The sequence below is a fragment of the Quercus suber genome, unplaced genomic scaffold (assembly GCF_002906115.3).
Source record: "Quercus suber isolate HL8 unplaced genomic scaffold, Cork oak 2.0 scaffold_252, whole genome shotgun sequence".
NCBI lineage: Eukaryota > Viridiplantae > Streptophyta > Magnoliopsida > Fagales > Fagaceae > Quercus > Quercus suber.
The window spans coordinates 195350-201578 of NW_027069708.1; positions in this window are offsets into that span (position 1 = coordinate 195350).

The window sequence follows — 6229 nt, forward strand, 5'->3', positions numbered from 1 at the left end:
TCACAGAGGAATGAATCCAAAACACTTAACCTTGGCCAAACAAGAACTATCTACTCTCCTTTCAAAAGGCCTCATTGAACCCATAACCTCTCCATGGGCATGTGAAGCCTTTTATGTTAATAAGCAAGCTGAGCAAATCTGAGGAAAGCTCAGATTGGTAATTAATTATTAGGATCTCAATCATTTCCTTGCAGATGATAAGTTCCCTTTGCCAAATAAGAGTGCTCTTTTTCAGCATCTTTCAAATGCCAGAGTATTCTCAAAGTTTGATCTTAAAGCAGAATTTTGGCAATTAGGAATTCATCCAGAAGAAAGGTACAAGACGACATTTTGTATCCCAGACCAACATTACCAATGGACTGTCATGCCTTTTGGTCTTAAAAATGCTCCATCCCAATTCCAAAAAGCAATCGTAACATTGTTCCAACCCCTCTTAACCAATGCATTGATATATGTGGATGATATCCTCTTGTTCTCAAAAGATGAAAAGTCTCATCAACAATTGCTCACTGAATTTTATAAGTTGGTAAAATCTCAAGGGATAATGCTTTCGGAAAAGAAAATGGTCATAGGACAATCTTCCATAGATTTTTTGGGAGTATACATTTCAAATGGAAAGTATACTTTGCAGCCTCACATAGCCGTTTCTCTTGGTGAATTCCCAGATAAGCTCATAAATGCTAAACAAATACAATAGTTTCTTGGAATTGTCAATTATATGTCAGACTTTATCCCAAAAATATCTAAATACAGGAATTGTTTGGCTCAATTGCTAAAGAAATCACCTCCAGAATGGAATACTGTTCATATAGAAGCTGTTCAACAACTGAAAAAATTAGCTGAAAGGCTCCCCCTTTTGCAGATTCTTGGATCGGGCAAACAGATACTACAGACAGATGCAAGTGATGAATACTGGGCAGCAGCTCTTTTTGAAGAAGTTAATGGCAAGAGGAGTACTTGTGGTTATAAAAGTGGTGCATTCAAGCCTTCAGAACTTCATTACCACTCCACTTTCAAAGAGATCCTAGCAGTTAAACATGGGATTGAAAAATTCCAATTTTATCTCCTTAGGCGTAATTTTTAAGTAGAAATGGATATGTCTTCCTTTCCCAAGATGCTCAAGTTCAAAAGGAAAATGCTCTCACATCCTCAGCTACTTAGATGGTCAAATTGGTTTTTACAATGGTCTTTCCATGTAAAACACATTAAAGGCAAAGATAACCTTGTCACTGATTACCTTTCTAGAAAACTTCCAATCCTTAATAGCACCATTATTCCTCCACCCCTGTGTGTATATAAAATTACTGACCCATCATCCTCTTCAGGCTCTTCTCATTCAAATCCTAATGATATTCTTAAAATGGTAGAAATCCTTCCAGCAGACATAAAAGACCAAATAAAAACTTCGACCCTTGAAGCCAGAACCAAAAGAATTATTAGAGTTCTCCATGATTAACTCAAAAAGCACCAGTGCCACTTCCTTGCTATTTTCTCTGATATAGACCAACCATTGAAAAGCCTTTTTGCCTTTTGGATAACCAACTGGAATGTTGCACATTACCTCTACATGTGGTATTTACTCAATGAGTATTACCTATGTCTTCATTTTGAACCAGCGTTTTACAGATATATTTTCCCTCATGGAAATAAATATTTTCACAAATTCTATTTTGAGATTTTGAAAAATGATGCCCAAGATGGTGAATGGATAAAGTATCCAAAAAATAGAACACCTAAGATTTGGTCATAAAATCACTTCAGCGTGTTTAGTAGCCAAACTTAATTCCAAAAATGATATCCAGGCAGATGGAATTTTCCACCCAGCAGAGATGCATTGGGTTACTAATTCAGATGGGACCCTCCATACACACTTGGATGTTTCTTGAGTATCCTGTTTCCATGCTCTCACAATGGCAGAATCCCTTAAGAGTGATCTTTCCTAAAATAATACCAACTAATCCAGATGTTTGCAGACAATAATAGCCACATGAAGATCATTGGGAAATGCCCAATCCCCTTATTGGATATGATGACCCTCACTATCATAACCATGATCTAGATGATGATGTTGATGAAGAATGGTTCCAAGGAAGAGATGGATGAGACTAGACATCTTTTATATTTAAAAAAAAAAAAAAAAGTCCTAGAAACGTCTTCAGACGTAACCCCTTATCCTCAATAATCCCATATCTATCCATTTGTCAGAAGTGTATCTAAGGCAATCCATCCATGTGATCTAGCTCCTATTCAATTTAACACCTGTTGATCAGTTCCAGCGTTTGCTCACCAGGGCCTCTTCAAGCATCAGAATTTTTTCTTGACATGAGCATTATTATCCATGGCAGAACGCGACCAGACAGAGAACACTTCTCTAGCTCAGCTCTCTATCTTTTTGCCACTTGTAAATCCATGAATTAGGCCCCTGCCTTTCTGGAATGTATAATGTATCTTGTATGGTCTATAAGTAGAGTCCTTGTAAGCCTGCGAAGGCAAGAGGGAGTGAAGAAAGCCTTCATAGCTATTATAAGTTCTTCTGAGTTCCTCTGAGTGTCATATGTCTGATGTAAAAAGGTTGTTAAATCTAATAATATCCTTCGGTTTGTTGTATCTTATGTTGTGTTATATCCCTCATATACATGTTATCTTCTATGTGTCCTTTACAATATACGTCCTTAACTATTTACTATAATTATCCTACTCCATAATCTTCTTACACTCCCATTGTTGTCTTTTCTTTTCTTGTTCCATCTTGTCTATAGGTACACTAATGGGTTTTTGGTTTTACTTCTCTTCTTTTGTTGCAATTTTCTTTTCTTTCTTTTGTTGCAATTTTCTTTCTCTGCAATTCATAGAGATCCTTTTGTTCACAAAAACCACCTACGTAGGTGGTTTTTAAAAACAAAAGGATCTCTATGAATCAACCAATCCTTCATGACTCTGCTCTTGCTCTGAGTGAGAGAAAAGAGAGCATGCCAATTGTCTTGTTTTCTGGGAAAAAAAATGAATATAGGTATGCTTTCTCTTCAGGGGAGGCACATGTCCAAAACAGACTTACATTAATTATAAAAACTTATATGTATATATATATATATATATAAGTAGGATGAAATTCAGGCCAAATTTACCATATAGCACAATTTTAGGAAACTTCCTAGAATCTTGGGTCAATTCCTTGAATATTGGTAATATGAGATGTTGATCTCTCAAGTTTTGGACCAAACTCTCATAGTTTTTAAACTTCATACTTACTAAGAAATGGCTTCAAATTCCTGATGATTGCTATTTTAAGCTAACTGGAACCTACAATACTTGGGTATTTTTGGTGAAGAAGGAAAATTAATTTGGTTATTTTTGGAATTTACTTGATGTAGAAGAAATTTTATTTCTTGATATGAAAAGGAAAGTCTTTTTCATGCTAAATAAATAATATGTATTCTTTGTTTATATTTATATATATATATATATAATATTTTTAAACTAATGTATTCATTGTTCCTAAAGAAATAGGAATTAAAGCATTATATATAGAAAATAATGCAAATCATTTGATGGTCTTGCAAAAGGCATCCTCTATGGGGAGGGGTGAAGAATCTTGAAATTGAGTGTGAAGCCAAAAGACAAAAAATAGATTTTTGATTGGGAGATAATGCAAGGAGAGAGACAGTTTTGGGTTTTCTCTGAGGTTAATATAAAGTGCAGGAATCAATCAATGAGAAATTGTGAGGTTTGGATTAATGCAAACAAATGAGGAGAAAAAGAAAAGTCTTGTGTGTGAGAGACAAGGTTTTCAGAACCGGACCGGACCGGGAGGTCGAACTGTGAAAACCGGGAATCGAGATGAAAACTGATTTTTTAAGCATAAAGAACCAGATTTTTAGTTAATTCCGTGAACCCCTAAAATTGGGGTTGGACCGCACGAACCGGTGGCAAGAACCGTGTGGTCCAACCCCTTAGCATTTTTTTTTAATTTTTTTTTTTTTTTTTATAAAAACAACTTAACATAATTTTATTCTACTTAATTAAATTATCCATCTCTTACAAGGAATAAAAAAAAATTATAATTAAAATCCTTCAAAGATATTCAACTTTGCTTCAAAAATTAATCATAAATTTTAATGTTTTCATGGTTATTATTTTATTTTATTAACTTTCTTATTTAATTATTAAATATATGCTTGAAAATCATTAAATTTCCCTCACATATATAGATATATTAGTCAATTTTACTAGTTTTATAAATTTAATATCTATATTTAGGCTTTAATTAATTATTAAATTAATTATGACTTTAATTATTAAATATATGCTTGAAAATCATTAAATTTCCCTCACATATATAGATATATTAGTCAATTTTACTAGTTTTATAAATTTAATATCTATATTTAGGCTTTAATTAATTATTAAATTAATTATGACGTCATCACGGTTCGACTCAGGTTTGACCTCGGTTCAACCTCAAAAACCTTGAATCTCTCTCTTTTACGGTTCAATGAACAGTCCGAGTCTGAAAACCTTGGTGAGAGAGCAAAGAAAACAATGGTACTTTTTTTTTTTAAAACCATGAGACACGCAAGAGAAGAAAGATATAGATTTTTCAAGTAAAACAAATTTTAAGTGTTGTGACCACAAAGGGTAGCAATATTTAGAGCGACTGAAGATTTGAGATTAATAATATATTTATACTAATTATGAGATAATTATGTCAAAATTTTGGTACGGTGCAAGTGGGTTTTGGGCAGTTGGTTGCTAGTCTCATACCAAGGTTGTCACATGAGGAGTTGGATTTATTTTGGGTGATCTGTTGGCAAATTTGGCTTCAGCAAAACTCGGTCTTGCATGGGGGTGCTTTTCAACATCCATCACGGTCATACCAGGGTGCTTTGGATTATTTGAGCGAGTTTCATGAGGCACAGGAGCATCTGAATGTACCTATGACAGTTCCGGTTTCAGGGTGGGGCTGTAAGGGATAGTGAAGAGGTGGAGGTATTGGCTTGCCGTAAAGCTCTTGAATTTGCTATAGATGCTGGGTTTACAGAGGTGATTTTGGAAGGTGACAACGCAAGGGTGTTGAAGACAGTGGCACAGGCTCAACCAGATCTAGCTTGGCTTGGGTTTATTTATGAAGATATTTGGTACTTGATTGCAGGTTTTAGATCATTTTCAGTCAATTGTGTTAGGCGTAGTGCCAATAGTGTTGCTCATGCGTTGGCTAGATTTGCTAGATTATCTGATAATGAAATTGTATGGTTAGAGGAGGATCCTCCACCAGCAGTTGATGCTCTGTATTTGGATTCTAGTATTCTTCATTAATGATATTTGTAGGGTTAGGATTTGTGGCCCAAGCCCAAAACAATGAATTTGTAGAGAATGGATGAAAGAGCTAGGTTGATTATGGAATCGACAACAATTAATTACAACCCTCAAGCATAAACCAACATGAATTTACACATAAAGAATTGGTGTCCGAAGAGGTATATTATTGATTATGTGGTGAATACAGATCTTAGGGTTACAATAAAGCTTTTTTGTTTTCTTCTCCTTTTTTTTTTTTTTTTTTTTGGTGTCCGAAAAGGTATATTATTGATTATGTGGTGAATATAGATCTTAGTATTACAATAAAGTTTTTTTTTTTTTTTTTTAGGAGCTTCTTTCCTTTATATAACCTCCATTCTCCTCATCTCCATCGTCCACTTGTACTTCATCCGTGAGCCTACTTGAATATATGTCATGTCAAGCATCTCTTTTAGCTCTGTGTGAGTGGTGGTAGGTGAGGTATACTGTTCAGGGGTCTTCTCTACATAAATGCGCCAGAAAAGTTGCTGCAGAGCATTAAATACGGTGGTAGCAGCTTTCTCTTTAGATATTTCTTCATCCTTATCGTCTCCAAGTATACTCAGAGCTTATCTTGATCAGGAGGAGTCCTCGAAAGATCATTTTGACATTTTATACGTTCAATTGATACATACTATTCGCGTCAGAGGAATATAATCTCCGGACGAAAGGCAGTCTCCTCGGACGGCAACCATCCTTCTTTCCGGGTTCCTTCTTCCAGATGGTCCTTGCCCTTACCATCTCCTTCTCTTCGGATGCATAGTAATCCTCACATGGGGCTCTAGGCCCACTATGTTAGATTGGGCCTTTTTCCCCCCACAATATTCATTTGGTTCCGGTTTCAAAAAAAAAAAAAAAAAAAAAAAAAAAAAAAAAAAAAAAAAAAATTGAATTT